Source organism: Octopus sinensis, linkage group LG7 (assembly GCF_006345805.1).
Source record: "Octopus sinensis linkage group LG7, ASM634580v1, whole genome shotgun sequence".
NCBI classification, from domain to species: Eukaryota; Metazoa; Mollusca; class Cephalopoda; order Octopoda; family Octopodidae; genus Octopus; species Octopus sinensis.
The window spans coordinates 71205368-71222982 of record NC_043003.1 but is presented as its reverse complement, the minus strand read 5'-3'; the positions used below and the strand labels follow the sequence as shown (position 1 = coordinate 71222982).

General features: G+C 35.7%; 1 protein-coding gene and 1 long non-coding RNA gene across 2 annotated transcripts in view; one reads left to right on the top strand and one right to left on the bottom strand.

Moving 5' to 3' along the window:
• Positions 1-17615, bottom strand: part of LOC115214248 — a 255736-nt gene that overhangs the window by 101038 nt on the left and 137083 nt on the right. The window lies entirely within an intron of this gene.
• LOC118764274 lies at positions 11264-13443 on the top strand. The gene is made up of 3 exons (XR_005000074.1): positions 11264-11334; positions 11875-11877; positions 12832-13443. It is a non-coding gene; the product is annotated as an uncharacterized LOC118764274 (long non-coding RNA).

Below are 17615 nucleotides of genomic sequence, written 5' to 3'. Positions count from 1 at the left end.
TATAGAATGTGTTGGAAGTGATATATGCTTACATTGTAAGTATAAAATGTGGATGTGGTGTGCGTGTATGTGTGTTTGTGTGTGTGTGTATGCCTATTTTCAGTGTGTGTATTGTGTGTGTTTTTCTGAATACATATATTATGCAGTTTTTTATATTGCCCTCACAGACGCAGGCTTCTGCACTCTTCCATGCATTGTAATGTTAATATCATTATAAAAGCTTTCCAACGTGCTAGATTCTATATTACATTTCATTTCTAATGAATAAATATCTGAAATTCTCCAGGTAATATGACATAAAAAATTGTGCATTTTGCACTGGAAATCTCATCAAAAATAGAAACCAGATCTAACCTCCACGCCCACCACCCAGTGTTTCAAGTACATCCCGGGCTTTGCGCAAGTGAGGTCCAAGTTCCGGATATTCTGCCGATTCACATTCCGATATGGCTTTGTCCAATCCCGCAGCATCTTTCGCTTGCATCAATTCTGTTAACCGGTCTCTGAGTGAAGTCGCTGATTTCACATCTATCAAACCCAATCGATGACACCAGGATGACATGATGAAAATTTTACTTAAATTCTAACACAATTTCAAAATGACAACCATATTGAATTTGAAAAATGAAATTGTTACACATTGATATTATATGTCAGAGATATTATAATTTATATTTAAGGCGCCATTTACGCACAAGCGACAGTTAAATGCATGTGCTAACCTCCAGATCCGCCTTCAAGTATGTCTAACGCACTTCGAGCTTTCAAGATATCGTCATCCAGCTCTGGCATTCCGGCAGACACGCTTTCTTGTACAATCTTTTGTAAATAGCTTTGTCTTTCGCTTCAACAGCTTCCTTCAGCTTATCACGTAGGCTATCAACGGATTTATGTCCTAGAGAAAAACATCAAGCAATGTAAATTGGAAGGCATTCTCTCAAATATACATCGATGAAATAGTGAAAGCATTATCTGTAGATCATTTGAGGAGAGCCACTTATTTCTACGATGACATTGCAAATGTAATATACATGGAGTTACATGAACGTTCAATTGAAATACTGCCGCAATATTATATATCGTCTGGCGTTGTCAACTAAATTACGTTTACATCACATTCATACAACGTATGTTTTGCTTACATAAATTGTCATATGTTACATATATATATACTTTTCTATAGGCAACGATATTTCAAATATCTAACCTCCGCGACCACCTCCTAAGCTTTCAAGGTGTCTCTCGCTTTTGACAGATCAAAACTCAATTCAGGATATGCAACGGCTTCACAGTCTTCAATGATTGCCTGAGAGAGAGCTTTGTCTTTCAGTTTCGTTGCTTTTTCTAGCTGATCTCGTAAACTTTCCACGGTTTTCATGTCTGGCAAAGGAAAGTTTTATGAACGTTATACTTACTTCGTGTATGAAACACAGCATTCATCGCTAAACATAATTATTAATGAAAAGTTTCAATAGCCTCATAAGAGGGCGCTTTCAAATGATGTTTCGATATCATAATAGAAGAATGTATAATATTCTATTAGTACAATAGGCGTTTGAAAGCAAAGTGAATGCTATGTACCTGTGGAGGTGAAATTTTAACGTCTTTCAATACGTCTCGAGCGACGCTTATGTCTACGTCTAATTCTGGCATTCCAGCAGCGATGCATTCGTGAATTACTTTGTCCAGTGTATCTTTATCTCCCTGCTTCATAGCAGACTTTAGTTTTCGGCGAAGTGATTCGGGCGTCTTCGTCCCTGACGAGTATTTTAACAACGCAATAAACAAACTTGCAAATAATTTCTGTATATGTCTTTAGTGATGTCATGCACACAATACCAAAGAGTAAAAACACAAGCCAAAACATCCGTTTGCCAATAATTCTCACATACAGGATCATACACAAACAAATAGAACAGGCAGAACACACACCAACCGAAAACACGGAAAATCACAATCAAAATCCAACAAACATTAACAACGCAAATAAACAAACTTGCAAATAATTCTGTATATGTCTTTAGTGATGTCATGCCACAATATCAAAGATTAAAACATCAAGCAAAAACATCCGTTTGCCAATAATCTCACATACAGGATCAGACAAAAAAACAATAGAAGCAGGCAGAAACACACACCGAAACGCACGGAAACTCACAATCAATTCCAAACAAACATAAATAAATTAAAATACACTCACACACAAACACATTCATCCACACATGCTACACGGATAGAATTCGTGTGTTCAACGAAAAGTTACACGTGAATATTTTTCCACAAACCATCACTTTGACAAAGGTTTTTATACTAATGGGAAGATGAAGCCAAAGCGGGAATTACAGGACGATGATGTCTCTGTTCCATTAAGTGCTGCTGACATGTCCTCACATCGTAAATATAGAATGTATTGAAAGCGAATATATTGCAGATTATAGAATGTGTTGGAAGTGATATATGCTTACATTGTAAGTATAAAATGTGGATGTGGTGTGCGTGTATGTGTGTTTGTGTGTGTGTATGCCTATTTTTCAGTGTGTGTATTTGTGTGTGTTTTTTCTGAATACATATATTATGCAGTTTTTTATATTGCCCTCACAGACGCAGGCTTCTGCACTCTTCCATGCATTGTAATGTTGATATCATTATAAAAGCTTTCCAACGTGCTAGATTCTATATTACATTTCATTTTCTAATGAATAAATATCTGAAATTCTCCAGGTAATATGACATAAAAAATTGTGCATTTTGCACTGGAAATCTCATCAAAAATAGAAACCAGATCTACCTCCACCTCCACGCCACCACCCAGTGTTTCAAGTACATCCCGGGCTTTGCGCAAGTGAGGTCCAAGTTCCGGATATTCTCTGCCGATTCACATTCCGATATGGCTTTGTCCAATCCCGCAGCATCTTTCGCTTGCATCAATTCTGTTAACCGGTCTCTGAGTGAAGTCGCTGATTTCACATCTATCAAACCAAATCGATGACACCAGGATGACATGATGAAAATTTTACTTTAAAATTCTAACACAATTTCAAAATGACAACCATATTGAATTTGAAAAATGAAATTGTTACACATTGATATTATATGTCAGAGATATTATAATTTATATTTAAGGCGCCATTTACGCACAAGCGACAGTTAAATGCATGTGCTAACCTCCAGATCCGCCTTCAAGTATGTCTAACGCACTTCGAGAGCTTTCAAGATATCGTCATCCAGCTCTGGCATTTCCGGCAGACACGCTTTCTTGTACAATCTTTTGTAAATAGCCTTTGTCTTTCGCTTCAACAGCTTCCTTCAGCTTATCACGTAGGCTATCAACGGATTTATGTCCTAGAGAAAAACATCAAGCAATGTAAATTGGAAGGCATTCTCTCAAATATACATCGATGAAATAGTGAAAGCATTATCTTAGATCATTTGAGGAGAGCCACTTATTTCTACGATGACATTGCAAATGTAATATACATGGAGTTACATGAACGTTCAATTGAAATACTGCCGCAATATTATATATCGTCTGGCGTTGTCAACTAAATTACGTTTACATCACATTCAGTACAACGTATGTTTTGCTTACATAAATTGTCATATGTTACATATATATATACTTTTCTATAGGCAACGATATTTCAAATATCTAACCTCCGCGACCACCTCCTAAGCTTTCAAGTGTGTCTCTCGCTTTTGACAGATCAAAACTCAATTCAGGATATGCAACGGCTTCACAGTCTTCAATGATTTGCCTGAGAGCTACTTTGTCTTTCAGTTTCGTTGCTTTTTCTAGCTGATCTCGTAAACTTTCCACGGTTTTCATGTCTGGCAAAGGAAGTTTTATGAACGTTATACTTACTTCGTGTATGAAACACAGCATTCATCGCTAAACATAATTATTAATGAAAAGTTTCAATAGCCTCATAAAAGAGGCGCTTTCAAATGATGTTTCGATATCATAATAGAAGAATGTATAATATTCTATTAGTACAATAGGCGTTTGAAAGCAAAGTGAATGCTATGTACCTGTTGGAGGTGAAATTTTAACGTCTTTCAATACGTCTCGAGCGACGCTTATGTCTACGTCTAATTCTGGCATTCCAGCAGCGATGCATTCGTGAATTACTTTGTCCAGTGTATCTTTATCTCCCTGCTTCATAGCAGACTTTAGTTTTCGGCGAAGTGATTCGGGCGTCTTCGTCCCTGACAGAGTATTTTAACAACGCAATAAACAAACTTGCAAATAATTTCTGTATATGTCTTTAGTGATGTCATGCACACAATACCAAAGAGTAAAAAACACAAGCAAAAACATCCGTTTGCCAATAATCTCACATACAGGATCATACACAAACAAATAGAAGCAGGCAGAAACACACACCGAAACGCACGGAAACTCACAATCAATTCCAAACAAACATAAATAAGATTAAATACACTCACACACAAACACATTCACACATGCATACACGGATAGAATTCGTGTGTTCAACGAAAAGTTACACGTGAATATTTTTCCACAAAACCATCACTTTGACAAAGGTTTTTATACTAATGGGAAGATGAAGCCAAAGCGGGAATTACAGGACGATGATGTCTCTGTTCCATTAAGTGCTGCTGACATGTCCTCACATCGTAAATATAGAATGTATTGAAAGCGAATATATTGCAGATAATAGAATGTGTTGGAACTGATATATGCTTACATTGTAAGTATAAAATGTGGATGTGGTGTGCGTGTATGTGTGTTTGTGTGTGTGTGTATGCCTATTTTTCAGTGTGTGTATTTGTGTGTGTTTTTCTGAATACATTGCCCTCACAGACGCAGGCTTCTGCACTCTTCCATGCATTGTAATGTTGATATTATTATAAAAGCTTTCCAACGTGCTAGATTCTATATTACATTTCATTTTCTAATGAATAAATATCTGAAATTCTCCAGGTAATATGACATAAAAAATTGTGCATTTTGCACTGGAAATCTCATCAAAAATAGAAACCAGATCTAACCTCCACGCCCACCACCCAGTGTTTCAAGTACATCCCGGGCTTTGCGCAAGTGAGGTCCAAGTTCCGGATATTCTGCCGATTCACATTCCGATATGGCTTTGTCCAATCCCGCAGCATCTTTCGCTTGCATCAATTCTGTTAACCGGTCTCTGAGTGAAGTCGCTGATTTCACATCTATCAAACCAAATCGATGACACCAGGATGACATGATGAAAATTTTACTTTAAATTCTAACACAATTTCAAAATGACAACCATATTGAATTTGAAAAATGAAATTGTTACACATTGATATTATATGTCAGAGATATTATAATTTATATTTAAGGCGCCATTTACGCACAAGCGACAGTTAAATGCATGTGCTAACCTCCAGATCCGCCTTCAAGTATGTCTAACGCACTTCGAGCTTTCAAGATATCGTCATCCAGCTCTGGCATTCCGGCAGACACGCTTTCTTGTACAATCTTTTGTAAATAGCCTTTGTCTTTCGCTTCAACAGCTTCCTTCAGCTTATCACGTAGGCTATCAACGGATTTATGTCCTAGAGAAAAACATCAAGCAATGTAAATTGGAAGGCATTCTCTCAAATATACATCGATGAAATAGTGAAAGCATTATCTTAGATCATTTGAGGAGAGCCACTTATTTCTACGATGACATTGCAAATGTAATATACATGGAGTTACATGAACGTTCAATTGAAATACTGCCGCAATATTATATATCGTCTGGCGTTGTCAACTAAATTACGTTTACATCACATTCAGTACAACGTATGTTTTGCTTACATAAATTGTCATATGTTACATATATATATACTTTTCTATAGGCAACGATATTTCAAATATCTAACCTCCGCGACCACCTCCTAAGCTTTCAAGTGTGTCTCTCGCTTTTGACAGATCAAAACTCAATTCAGGATATGCAACGGCTTCACAGTCTTCAATGATTTGCCTGAGAGCTACTTTGTCTTTCAGTTTCGTTGCTTTTTCTAGCTGATCTCGTAAACTTTCCACGGTTTTCATGTCTGGCAAAGGAAGTTTTATGAACGTTATACTTACTTCGTGTATGAAACACAGCATTCATCGCTAAACATAATTATTAATGAAAAGTTTCAATAGCCTCATAAAAGAGGCGCTTTCAAATGATGTTTCGATATCATAATAGAAGAATGTATAATATTCTATTAGTACAATAGGCGTTTGAAAGCAAAGTGAATGCTATGTACCTGTTGGAGGTGAAATTTTAACGTCTTTCAATACGTCTCGAGCGACGCTTATGTCTACGTCTAATTCTGGCATTCCAGCAGCGATGCATTCGTGAATTACTTTGTCCAGTGTATCTTTATCTCCCTGCTTCATAGCAGACTTTAGTTTTCGGCGAAGTGATTCGGGCGTCTTCGTCCCTGACAGAGTATTTTAACAACGCAATAAACAAACTTGCAAATAATTTCTGTATATGTCTTTAGTGATGTCATGCACACAATACCAAAGAGTAAAAAACACAAGCAAAAACATCCGTTTGCCAATAATCTCACATACAGGATCATACACAAACAAATAGAAGCAGGCAGAAACACACACCGAAACGCACGGAAACTCACAATCAAATCCAAACAAACATAAATAAGATTAAATACACTCACACACAAACACATTCACACATGCATACACGGATAGAATTCGTGTGTTCAACGAAAAGTTACACGTGAATATTTTTCCACAAAACCATCACTTTGACAAAGGTTTTTATACTAATGGGAAGATGAAGCCAAAGCGGGAATTACAGGACGATGATGTCTCTGTTCCATTAAGTGCTGCTGACATGTCCTCACATCGTAAATATAGAATGTATTGAAAGCGAATATATTGCAGATTATAGAATGTGTTGGAAGTGATATATGCTTACATTGTAAGTATAAAATGTGGATGTGGTGTGCGTGTATGTGTGTTTGTGTGTGTATGCCTATTTTTCAGTGTGTGTATTTGTGTGTGTTTTTCTGAATACATATATTATGCAGTTTTTTATATTGCCCTCACAGACGCAGGCTTCTGCACTCTTCCATGCATTGTAATGTTATATCATTATAAAAGCTTTCCAACGTGCTAGATTCTATATTACATTTCATTTTCTAATGAATAAATATCTGAAATTCTCCAGGTAATATGACATAAAAAATTGTGCATTTTGCACTGGAAATCTCATCAAAAATAGAAACCAGATCTAACCTCCACGCCCACCACCCAGTGTTTCAAGTACATCCCGTGCTTTGCGCAAGTGAGGTCCAAGTTCCGGATATTCTGCCGATTCACATTCCGATATGGCTTTGTCCAATCCCGCAGCATTTTCGCTTGCATCAATTCTGTTAACCGGTCTCTGAGTGAAGTCGCTGATTTCACATCTATCAAACCAAATCGATGACACCAGGATGACATGATGAAAATTTTACTTTAAATTCTAACACAATTTCAAAATGACAACCATATTGAATTTGAAAAATGAAATTGTTACACATTGATATTATATGTCAGAGATATTATAATTTATATTTAAGGCGCCATTTACGCACAAGCGACAGTTAAATGCATGTGCTAACCTCCAGATCCGCCTTCAAGTATGTCTAACGCCCTTCGAGCTTTCAAGATATCGTCATCCAGCTCTGGCATTCCGGCAGATACGCTTTCTTGTACAATCTTTTGTAAATAGCCTTTGTCTTTCGCTTCAACAGCTTCCTTCAGCTTATCACGTAGGCTATCAACGGATTTATGTCCTAGAGAAAAACATCAAGCAATGTAAATTGGAAGGCATTCTCTCAAATATACATCGATGAAATAGTGAAAGCATTATCTTAGATCATTTGAGGAGAGCCACTTATTTCTACGATGACATTGCAAATGTAATATACATGGAGTTACATGAACGTTCAATTGAAATACTGCCGCAATATTATATATCGTCTGGCGTTGTCAACTAAATTACGTTTACATCACATTCAGTACAACGTATGTTTTGCTTACATAAATTGTCATATGTTACATATATATATACTTTTCTATAGGCAACGATATTTCAAATATCTAACCTCCGCGACCACCTCCTAAGCTTTCAAGTGTGTCTCTCGCTTTTGACAGATCAAAACTCAATTCAGGATATGCAACGGCTTCACAGTCTTCAATGATTTGCCTGAGAGCTACTTTGTCTTTCAGTTTCGTTGCTTTTTCTAGCTGATCTCGTAAACTTTCCACGGTTTTCATGTCTGGCAAAGGAAGTTTTATGAACGTTATACTTACTTCGTGTATGAAACACAGCATTCATCGCTAAACATAATTATTAATGAAAAGTTTCAATAGCCTCATAAAAGAGGCGCTTTCAAATGATGTTTCGATATCATAATAGAAGAATGTATAATATTCTATTAGTACAATAGGCGTTTGAAAGCAAAGTGAATGCTATGTACCTGTTGGAGGTGAAATTTTAACGTCTTTCAATACGTCTCGAGCGACGCTTATGTCTACGTCTAATTCTGGCATTCCAGCAGCGATGCATTCGTGAATTACTTTGTCCAGTGTATCTTTATCTCCCTGCTTCATAGCAGACTTTAGTTTTCGGCGAAGTGATTCGGGCGTCTTCGTCCCTGACAGAGTATTTTAACAACGCAATAAACAAACTTGCAAATAATTTCTGTATATGTCTTTAGTGATGTCATGCACACAATACCAAAGAGTAAAAAACACAAGCAAAAACATCCGTTTGCCAATAATCTCACATACAGGATCATACACAAACAAATAGAAGCAGGCAGAAACACACACCGAAACGCACGGAAACTCACAATCAAATCCAAACAAACATAAATAAGGTTAAATACACTCACACACAAACACATTCACACATGCATACACGGATAGAATTCGTGTGTTCAACGAAAAGTTACACGTGAATATTTTTCCACAAAACCATCACTTTGACAAAGGTTTTTATACTAATGGGAAGATGAAGCTAAAGCGGGAATTACAGGACGATGATGTCTCTGTTCCATTAAGTGCTGCTGACATGTCCTCACATCGTAAATATAGAATGTATTGAAAGCGAATATATTGCAGATTATAGAATGTGTTGGAAGTGATATATGCTTACATTGTAAGTATAAAATGTGGATGTGGTGTGCGTGTATGTGTGTTTGTGTGTGTATGCCTATTTTTCAGTGTGTGTATTTGTGTGTGTTTTTCTGAATACATATATTATGCAGTTTTTTATATTGCCCTCACAGACGCAGGCTTCTGCACTCTTCCATGCATTGTAATGTTGATATCATTATAAAAGCTTTCCAACGTGCTAGATTCTATATTACATTTCATTTTCTAATGAATAAATATCTGAAATTCTCCAGGTAATATGACATAAAAAATTGTGCATTTTGCACTGGAAATCTCATCAAAAATAGAAACCAGATCTAACCTCCACGCCCACCACCCAGTGTTTCAAGTACATCCCGGGCTTTGCGCAAGTGAGGTCCAAGTTCCGGATATTCTGCCGATTCACATTCCGATATGGCTTTGTCCAATCCCGCAGCATCTTTCGCTTGCATCAATTCTGTTAACCGGTCTCTGAGTGAAGTCGCTGATTTCACATCTATCAAACCAAATCGATGACACCAGGATGACATGATGAAAATTTTACTTTAAATTCTAACACAATTTCAAAATGACAACCATATTGAATTTGAAAAATGAAATTGTTACACATTGATATTATATGTCAGAGATATTATAATTTATATTTAAGGCGCCATTTACGCACAAGCGACAGTTAAATGCATGTGCTAACCTCCAGATCCGCCTTCAAGTATGTCTAACGCACTTCGAGCTTTCAAGATATCGTCATCCAGCTCTGGCATTCCGGCAGACACGCTTTCTTGTACAATCTTTTGTAAATAGCCTTTGTCTTTCGCTTCAACAGCTTCCTTCAGCTTATCACGTAGGCTATCAACGGATTTATGTCCTAGAGAAAAACATCAAGCAATGTAAATTGGAAGGCATTCTCTCAAATATACATCGATGAAATAGTGAAAGCATTATCTTAGATCATTTGAGGAGAGCCACTTATTTCTACGATGACATTGCAAATGTAATATACATGGAGTTACATGAACGTTCAATTGAAATACTGCCGCAATATTATATATCGTCTGGCGTTGTCAACTAAATTACGTTTACATCACATTCAGTACAACGTATGTTTTGCTTACATAAATTGTCATATGTTACATATATATATACTTTTCTATAGGCAACGATATTTCAAATATCTAACCTCCGCGACCACCTCCTAAGCTTTCAAGTGTGTCTCTCGCTTTTGACAGATCAAAACTCAATTCAGGATATGCAACGGCTTCACAGTCTTCAATGATTTGCCTGAGAGCTACTTTGTCTTTCAGTTTCGTTGCTTTTTCTAGCTGATCTCGTAAACTTTCCACGGTTTTCATGTCTGGCAAAGGAAGTTTTATGAACGTTATACTTACTTCGTGTATGAAACACAGCATTCATCGCTAAACATAATTATTAATGAAAAGTTTCAATAGCCTCATAAAAGAGGCGCTTTCAAATGATGTTTCGATATCATAATAGAAGAATGTATAATATTCTATTAGTACAATAGGCGTTTGAAAGCAAAGTGAATGCTATGTACCTGTTGGAGGTGAAATTTTAACGTCTTTCAATACGTCTCGAGCGACGCTTATGTCTACGTCTAATTCTGGCATTCCAGCAGCGATGCATTCGTGAATTACTTTGTCCAGTGTATCTTTATCTCCCTGCTTCATAGCAGACTTTAGTTTTCGGCGAAGTGATTCGGGCGTCTTCGTCCCTGACAGAGTATTTTAACAACGCAATAAACAAACTTGCAAATAATTTCTGTATATGTCTTTAGTGATGTCATGCACACAATACCAAAGAGTAAAAAACACAAGCAAAAACATCCGTTTGCCAATAATCTCACATACAGGATCATAGAGAAACACATAGAAGCGATCAGAAACACACACAGAAACGCACGGAAATATACAATCGAATCCAAACAAACATAAATGCGCACAAACTCACACACGCCAAGTACATTCACACACGCACACACGGAAACAATTCGTGTGTTCAATGATAAGGTACACGGGAACATTTCTCCACAAAACTATCATTTTGACAAAAGTTTTTATACTAATAGGAAGATGAAGCCAAAGCGGGAATTACTGTGCTGCTGACATGTCCTCACATCGTTAATATAGAATGTATTGAAAGCGAATGTATATCAGATTATAGAATGTGTTGGAAGTGATATATGCTTACATCGTAAGTATAACATGTAGATGTGGTGTGCGTGTTTGTGTATTGTGTTTTCATGTTTACATCTCCGTATACTAGCTTTTTGGAAATTTTTTTCAAGCGAAAACAATCCTGCTTGAAATGTAAATATTAAATGCATCGATTCTCTCCACCTAAAACATTAAATGTTAAAATATATGTGGAGTGTATGTGTATCTATATGTTTGTGTCTTTTTCTATTTTGTAAATATGCATATGTTTTTTCTTATTCGTATATATTTACGGATGATTCGATATGAGTATATATACATATGTACAATTTCTTATACAGACATTCTTTCTTGTTAATACACCTTCTGCGTACTTGGCTGCACACGCACCTACACACACATGTCGTGAAACGTGGCCCGTGCATGTAGAGGAATTGGAAGAATGTAACCAACCCCCTCGTTTTGATGTGTACTATATATTTGCATGAAAATCAAAGTGAAATTTTGTTTAGAGAAAATCTGCACATAAGCGAAATGAAATATAGGGGTAAGATTGTATGCTCTGGTACCATGTATTTGTGGTGTACATGGATGTGCTTAATTGTATAAAGGTATACCTAGTATTTATTAGTATTGGAATATCCGGAGGCGGGAGCTCCTTGAAGAATTGGTTTCTGCGGGGAAAATAATGATCACCGGAAGTTGTATCTTACAGAGATCACAAATGACCAGAATGTCTAACGATAGGCAGTTTCCAAGTACACGTACTAGCCTCAGTTTTATCGAGAATCTGGAAACCAAATGTGTATGTATACGAAAGCCCAACTAACCTTTGCCCAATTTCTTAATACCTCCCACTAGCCATCGTCTCTCTGCATATTATGTCACCATTTATTAACATAATAAAACCGCAGCTAAAATATATATGTGGAATAGCAAAAGTTTTAAATATGCATTCAATCATCCATCTTTAAAATACAATTCTCGGTGGTAACAATAAATTTTCGAAAATGGATAGAGAAATTCTTATGATCACTTTTGTAGAAGGCTTTTCATGTTTACAGGATATCTGAATTCGTGTCAAACAGCAGCCTTCGACGCTTTCTATCCAAACACAATGTTTATACTATTATTTATAGCTTATATATCTTTTTCAAGACCCAATGTTCCTAAAACATAATTTGTGTGTGTGTATGCGTGTGTGTGTGTGTGTGTGTGTGTGTGTGTGTGTGTGTGTGTGTGTGCTTAGATATACAGACAGACGGACGGGTGAGTTGATGGATGGATGGATGCACGGATGGATGCATGCATGCATGGATGGATGGATGGATTGGATAGATCATTTTAGTGAAATGCAATTGCTGAAAATGATTCTACCTCCACGGCCGCCGCCGAGTCTCTCCAATACATCCCGAGCTTTCCGAAGGTCATTACCCAATTCTGCATATTCCGCTTTCTCACATTCCATTATGACCTCCTGTAATTTTTTCACATCTTTTCGTTTTCCAGCCAATGCAAGTTGGTCCCGTAAATTATCAGGGGTTCTGATGTCTATAAGAATATATATTCAGATGAAATGTGCAGATGCTGAAAATCCGAAGCATACTGACATAATTTTAGTCCATTTTAAAATTTACAACAGCTAGGAATGACCGTTATGATTCCTACTACAAACTCTGAGAGTAACACCTGTTCACCCCTCACCATGTTCTCAAGAACTTTTTTGTCAAGACTAAGTTGTTTATTGAAAAGGGACTTTGCTGTCACAGTCATTCTATTTGGAAATAAATAGCAACTTACTAGGCAATTTCCACAGCATGACCAAAAATAGAATAAGATTATATAGCTGCGTTGTTTTGCCCTCGAACATTTCCCTTCGTGTTACTACACGAGAAAGAATAAATGTCACGACTACCAACGTCATTGTACAAATCTCACCAAGGAGCAGTTTATTGAAGACAACTTCGAAATTATCAAGAAAAAATTATCAGCAAACTATGGAGCTACAGTATGGTTGGTTGACTGGCTTGAATTAGCATTTCAATCTTTTCAAAACACATTCTGATGTCTTGAAAATTGAAGTTCACATCAGATAATATAGTCAGCCGAATTACTTCTGATCGATCAGAACTTACTCCAAGGAAAACATTTTAATCAGGAGTAAAACACAAATAAATAGAAGGGCAAAAATACAAAGAAGCGATTTGTCTCAGTTTATACTACATTGCTTTTTCGCTTTCAAAAATGAAACATTGTCGCTTCCGAAACGTTGATACATGCTCTTTTCTATCAGAGTATTATGGCATTCGTACTGCTGCACATTGTTCATATTGCATTTATTTATTACCACATTGAGAGAGAACAAAAGCATATTTACTGATATCAAAAATTGAAAGGCTGGTATTATTAACCACCATTATTAAGCCTGCAAACGGAAGTTCACGTCTTCTTCATAACTACACGAGAAATCACTAAAACAGCATTATTCAAATTCTGTTCTCCCACTCCCTATATATCAATAACCCAACCCAGCTCCCTTTCCTGCATTTGCTCTGTCCCCCTCTTTCTCACACACACTGTTATTATTTTATACTATGTATGAAATAAAATTGTTCTAACCTCCAGTACCACCAGCAAGAATATCCGAAATGCTTCGAGCTTGTTGTATGTCTGAGTCGAGTTCTGGCATACCAGCAGCGACACTTTGTCGGATAGCTTTATTCAAAGCATTTTTATCTTTGCTTTCCATAGCACTTCGTAAATTTTCTCGCAGAGAATCAACGGATTTTGTTCCTAATAATGTTAAATGGGTCTTATTACACTTACAGCAATAACGATATATTACTGGACACAATGTCAGTTATTTTTACGGAAAGTTACAATAAATTGAGCATTTGCCAAATAAGTGCTTTATTTTACTGCAAGATTAAAACAATGTGTGTGTGTGCATGCGTGTGTGTGTGTGCGTGCGTGTGAGTGACTGATTATCTATAACAATATAATGTTGAGTTTTGTCATAAATAGCAAAATTAAATGTTGTTAAATGTTTTTCATTTCTAATTAAACTTTGTAAGCTTTCCAGTATATCAAACATTAAATTAGCTAACCTCCAAAACCTCCTCCGAGGCTTTTGAGCGTGTTTCTAGCTCTACGGAGATCTGAGCCAAGTTCTGGAAACTCTGCTGCTTCCAATTCTACGATTAGCTTTTCCAATGCATATCTATCCTTCTGTTTTGTGGCCCTTTTCAATCTTCTCCGAAATGCGTCTGGTGATTTCGATTCTATTGAATAATTAGTATTACTTGAAAAAATGTCATATTTGTGTAAAAAGATATAAAGCGTTATTCCATGTACAATATGAATTTATAGCAGTGAAATATTTATTCGAATAGAACAAAATTGCCAAGATATGTAAATTACAACTTCATTTAATATTTTAAAGTTTATTTCCATCAATGTATATATATATATATACAACTTATAAACAAAAGCAAAAGAAAAAAAATTCTAATGCCAAATATGCCGAAAATAGACACTTCGTCAATAACCATATAATTTGTCACTATAAGTGATATTCTTCCATGGGTATAAGTAAGTGTTTCATTTATTCCATTGCCGCATTTATCACTGATGAAGAGAAGGTTCTTATGAATTAACTCTGAAATCGGGTCCGATATGGTACTAACGAAATTTTTTGGGAAATTTCTGTCGGCTTTCTTCGAGACACGTACTAATAGTGATAAATTATATGGTTATTGACGAAGTGTCTATTTTCGGCATATTTGTCATTAGAAATTTTTTTCTTTTGCCCTTGTTTATAAGTTGTTTATAAATTTAGCCTTTAAATGTATATTTTAATATGCTGGCCATTGATAGAATTTTTTTCGAAAAATTTTATCCTATATTATATGTATATATATATATATCTATATATATATATATAAGTTCTAACCTGACTTATTTTCTTCAAGTGATTTTAGAACTTCTCTTGCTCTATGAATTCTAGCATCCAGTTCTGGCCTTCCAACGCTAATACATTCATTTATAGCATCTTCCAGTCTTTCTTTGTCATTGTCTCTAATTGCTAGATCAATTTTCTCTCGTAAACCATCAACTGAAATAACTCCTATCGGATAGGAGATGCAACAAAAATTAAACATCGTCACTTGATTTTCAAATTAATGAAATCTATTCACATTTTTATGGAGGAACTTTCTTTCATTATCTATATTAAAATCTTTGGGGTAAATGTATAGATTTTAGATGAGTTCTTAACTTTGGTTTCGATTTGATATTGTTTACACGAAGGAACTGAACCAGTTCATGCCATTGAAATATGTTTTGAATGTAATTGTACCAAGAAAAAAAAAAGAAAAAGAAACTTATAAAATTAACTTCATCCTTAGAAACAGAACATTGTATAGGAAGGGACGACAATGATCTTTGGTAGTTTTGTAGTCAACTGAAAAAATTAAAGAGGAAGCAGCACTCCTCTCTCCAAATATTTACTATTCATGCGATACGACTATCCATTAATGAGACAGAAATAGACAGTAACTATAATTGTTCAGAATGTTCATCAAAAACTTTTGCAAACCTCCATCCCCGCCACCTAAATCTTCTAGGTTAATACGAGCTCTCCGCAATTCTGAACTCAATTCTGGGTATCCAAGTATTTCACATTCAGCAATGATTTTATGCAGTTCTGGAACATCTTTTTGTTTAATAGCTTTTGCTAACTGATTGAGTAAAGCAGCTGGATTTTTAACTTCTGCAAGTACAATGCATATATTGCGAGTCAAAATATCGAAAAATCCCACACATAATTAATTTTAGATTAGTAAATACAATTGTTTCCGATTGAAGTATAAATTTCAGTAAACAGAAATTTTTGTATACAATTATTATTTGTGATAGTTATATTTACAATTGTCAGAGTAGAAGACTAATCCTTTGCGAAAATTAAACTTTGATATCCTTCGTAGATTCGAGATGGAAAGTCTTTGTCTAAAAGGTCAGTCAGTAAATATTTAGTGATATAGATAGGAGGGCTGTAATATCATTGATTCTTTGACGGCAATATATAATACATAACGAATTTTTTTAACTGGATATATAAAGAAATATGTCTCATAGTGTTATTCTTTTGATTCTTTCATGCGGAAAAAAACGAAAAATGTATAAAACATGATGTAAATACAACAAAATTATTGGGAACAATTTTCGGGTGAAAATCTAACCTCCGCTGCCACCTCCAAGAATATCTGATACACTTCGAGCTTGTTGTATATCGGCTTCTAACTCTGTCAGCCCGGCAGCTACACAATCTCTGATAGTTTTATCCAACTGTCTTTTATCATTTGAGTTCATAACAGCTTTCAGATTTTCACGCAACGCCAATGGCGATATACTTCCTATAGACCAAATTAAACAATAATGTAAACTAAGTCATTGCAGTACGGATATATTTATAATTCTCTAATCACTGATATTCGAAAGAGATTTAGAAACAATAATAATATAATGATAGCAACATTACTGTATTGTTTATTCTTAGAACCTAAAGTACGAAAATAATACCATATGATGAGGTTTTTAACTTCCAAATTTTTAAACTGTACATGTATTATATTCCATAACAATTTATGAAAGCTTTAAAAAATTAGATTTGTTTTAGTTTTAGGAAATTCTTTAGAAATAAATTATATATGTAACTCATGAGAAGAGGGACTTTCTTTGCTAACCTCCTCGACCATAGCCTAAACTTTCTAAAGCATCTCGAGCGGCACTAAGATCTCTACCCAGTTCTGGATAGCATGATTTCTCACACGCAGATATTAGTTTTTCCAAGGAATGCTTGTCTTTTTCTATAATGGCTTGCGCTATCTCGTCTCGTAGTATCTCAGACGGTTTTGATTCTAGAAAAAGAAAATACAAACAAATACAATCTGCAAGTGAAAATAACGGTTTCCTTCCTCACTATTTTGGCTGCGTATACGTGTATGTATGTGTGTGTGTGTGTGTGTGTGTGTGTGTGTGTGTGTGTGAGTGTGTGTGAGTGTGTGTGTGTGTGTGTGTGTGTGTGTACATAAATACATGTGCATTTGACGACGCATGCACTGAAAATACATTGGATCTACAGCCAACATTTTTAACGAAGCGTCCTTATGTATATGTTCCCTCCTTTAAAAATCTTGTGTTGGTGCATACCGTGTTTGCTGCCAGGAAAATTGATAAACGTGGATGTTTTATTAGAGTAAGGATTACTACAATATTCGCATTGAGAAGTCCTC